Here is a 4,172-nt window from a genome sequence, read left to right as displayed (position 1 = left end):
GCGCCCAGGGAGGGCGCGCCTCCCTGCCTCGTGGCTTCCTCAAAGCTTCCCCGACGTCTACTCCAAGTCTCCTGGATTGCTTCCCTTCCAAAAATAACTCTCCCGAAGGTTTCATTCCGTTTGGACTCCGTTTGATATTCCTTTTCTTTGGAACACTGAAATAGGCAAGAAAACAACAATTTGGACTGGGCCTCCGGTTAATAAGTTAGTCCCAAAAATAATATAAAAGTGTTTAGTAAAGCCCATAAACATCCAAAACAGATAATGTAATAGCATGAATACTTCGTAAATTATAGATACGTCGGAGACGTATCAGCATCCCCAAGCTTAATTCCTGCTCGTCCTCGAGTAGGTAAATGATAAAAGAAATAATTTATGAAGTGTGAATGCTAGCAGGTGCACAAGTTTGATCAATGATAATTTCAATCACCTTTTCTAGCATCATTATATGTCATAACAACTCATAAAAGTTTTCATGATCAAGTAACAAGCTATTCACATGTTAAAGTATAGATCATAAACTTTCTTGAAAACTAACAAACAGTTCTCAGTCATCAAACAATTGCAATTCATCTTATTTTCAGGAAGGGTCTATGTAAGAACTTTGATTTAGGAAATCCCACATACTCAACTATCATATAGTCTTCCATGATTGCTACCGCTCAAAGCATATTTTTAGAACACATAGTATTCATCGAACACAGAGAAAGATAGGGGCTTAATGTTTCGCCTCCCAACCTTTTACCTCAAGGGTAATGTCAACAATAATAATTCACGATCAAATATATTTGAATGGCCATATATGCTTAGATCTTTTTCCACCACATGATGCTTGCCAACTAAAAAGTAGGTTGGAGTGGGAAGGAATACTACTGACTCTTGCATAAAAGTAAAAGATAGACCCTTCGCAGAGGGAAGCAGGGATTTGCAGAGGTGCCAGAGCTCGAAGCTAAAACAGAGATGAAAATAATTTTGAGAGGTATGCTTTCATTGTCAACATAACGACCAAGAGTTCCCAATATCTTCCATACTAGATACATTATAGGCGGTTCCCAAACAGAAAGGTAAAGATTTTACTCCCCCTCCACCAGCAATCACACTCCACGGCTTATCCGAAACAACAGGTGCCGTCCAACTATCAACAATCGTGGGGGAGTTTGTTTAAATTATTTGCGAGTTTATTTTTGATCTTTTGATCATAGGACTAGGCATCCCAGTTAGCAGCCATTTTCTCGTGAAGGATGAGCGGACTCCACTCATCGTGAGAATAACCCACCTAGCATGGAAGATACTGAGAGCCCCTAGTCGCTACATGAGCGATTCGGGCATACAAAACAGATTATTATTTGAAGGTTTAGAGTTTGGCACATGCAAATTTACTTAGAATGGCAGGTAAATACCGCATATAGGTAGATATGGTGGACACTCAGGGAAGGAGCTTGGTTCAAGGATTTTGGATGCACAAGCAGTATTCCCGCTTAGTACAGATATTTTGGCTAGCAAAGGATTCTAAATAGCAAGCACCACATGTTAGAGGATCCATAACAATATAACTTCTATACAAATATACCTAAGCATAACTCATTATGTTGTCTTCCTTGTCCAACTTCAAATAATTTGCTCAGGTTTGAAAATAATTAATGGGGATCACAATCATAGAAGATGTCCAAGATAGTATATTTATATGTGAAATCTCTCTTCCTGCAATATTCTTTCATGAATTGTTCAAGTGACCAATACAATGTTTGGTAACCTTCAATAAATTTACCACCTCTACTTCTTATATGTGAAGTCATTACTCCCCATGGGATAAGCATATGAAACATATACAATTTCATATTTATGATATTCAAATCATTCAACTATTTACTCATAGGATATAAGTGAAGCACACGAGTAAATGACAAACTACTACAAAAAGATATAAGTGAAGGTCAATGAGTAGTTAAATAATTATGTAGCTATGTGAAGACTCTCTCTCATTTAAGTATTTTAGATCTTGGAATATTATTCAAACAGCAAGAAAAACAAAATAAAACGACATTTCAAGGATGGCACTCATCATGTGAAGAAGCAAAAACTTAGGCTCAACCGATACTAACCGATAATTGTTGAAGAAGAAAGGTGGGATGCCTACCGGGGCATCCCAAAGCTTAGATGCTTGAGACTTCTTGAAATATTATGTTGGGGAGCCTTGGGCATCCCCAAGCTTGAGCTTTTGTGTCTCCTTAATTCCTCTCATGTCACGGTTTCCTAAATCTCGAAAGCTTCATCCACACCAAACTCAACAAGAACTCGTGAGATAAGTTAGTATAAACCAATGAAAAACCTTATCATTTTCTAATGTAACAAATCACTAAAATTATTATTCAACATTGCGTACTAAATGCCTCTGCATATTTAATACTCCTATCCTCAAATAGGATCATTAAACAAGCAAACATATGCAAACAATGCAAACATAACAGCAATCTGCCAAAACAGTACAGTCTGTAAAGAATGCAAGATTCATGATTGTTCCATAACTCCAAACATTATGAAATTCTACCACACTGTAGAAAATTTATCAGAGCTCAATATGCAAAAAGTTTGAACATTTTATCATATTTGACTTTTCTAGGGAATTTTTGTAACAGCAACTTTCTATTTTGAAACAGCAACATGTATACTTACAAAAAAAGCATGGTAAAGGCTATCCTTGACATTTTTATTGAAAATAGAGATGCAAAACATTATTCCAAATACCAGCAAGCAAATACTAACAAAATAAAATGACGCTCCAAGAAAAACACATATCATGTGGTGAATAAAAATATAGCTCCAAGTAAAGTTACCGATGAACGAAGACGAACGAGGGGATGCCATCCGGGGCATCCCCAAGCTTAGGCTCTTGGTTGGCCTTGAATATTACCTTGGGGTGCCTTTGGCATCCCCAAGCTTAGGCTCTTGCCACTTCTTATTCCATAGTCCATCCAATCTTTACCCAAAACATGAAAACTTCACAACACAAAACTTAACAGAAAACTCGTAAGCTCCGTTAGTATAAGAAAATAAATCACCACTTAGGTACTGTTGTGAACTCATTCTAAATTCATATTGGTGTAATATCTACTGTATTCCAACTTCTCTATGGTTCATACCCTCCGATACTACTCACAGATTCATCCAAATAAGCAAACAACACATACAAAACAGAACCTGTCAAAAACAGAATAGTCTGTAGTAATCTGCATGAAACGCAAACTTCTGGAACTCGGAAAAATCTGCCAAAATAGGAAGACCTAGATAATTTGATTATTGATCTACTTCAAGTGGAATCAGTATCTTATCAATTTTTGGTGATTTTTAGCAATTGTTTTTGTGAGCAGAAAGTTTCTGTCTTTTTCAGCAAGATCAAATAATTATCATCCAAGAAGATCCTATAGGTCTTACTTGGCACAAACACTAATTAAAACATAAAACCACATCTAACCAGAGGCTAGATGAATTATTTATTACTAATCAGGAGCAAAAACAAAGGAACAAAAATAAAATTGGGTTGCCTCCCAACAAGCGCTATCGTTTAACGCCCCTAGACAGGAATGATGATTTCAATGATGCTCACATAAAAGATAGGAGCTGAAACATAAAGAGAGCATCATGAAGAATATTACTAGCACATTTAAGTCTAACCCACTTCCTATGCATAGGGATTTTGTGAGCTAACAACTTATGGGAACAAGAATCAACTTGCATGTGAAGGTAAAACAAGCATAACTTTAAAACTTTAAGCACATAGAGAGGAAACTTGATATTATTTCAACTCCTACAAGCATATGTTCCTCCCTCATAATAATTTTCAGTAGCATCATGAATGAATCCAACCATATAACCAGCACCTAAAGCATTCTTTTCATGATCTACAAGCATAGAAAATTTACTACTCTCTACATAAGCAAAATTCGTCTCATTCGGAATAGTGGGAGTATCATAAGAGACTCAAATACTATAAATTGTTTCCACATTATAAGAGTAATGTTCAGAAAAAGGGTAATCATAATCATGACAAGTTTTATAAATATAATTATCACTACTCTTTATAGCATAGGTGTCATCATAATAATCATCATAAATAGGAGACATGCTATCATCATAATAAATTTGCTCCTCAAAACTTGGGAGGCTAAAAATAT

The sequence above is a fragment of the Aegilops tauschii genome, chromosome 4 (genome assembly GCF_002575655.3).
Source record: "Aegilops tauschii subsp. strangulata cultivar AL8/78 chromosome 4, Aet v6.0, whole genome shotgun sequence".
NCBI lineage: Eukaryota > Viridiplantae > Streptophyta > Magnoliopsida > Poales > Poaceae > Aegilops > Aegilops tauschii.
Note: the sequence above shows the minus strand (reverse complement) of the source record.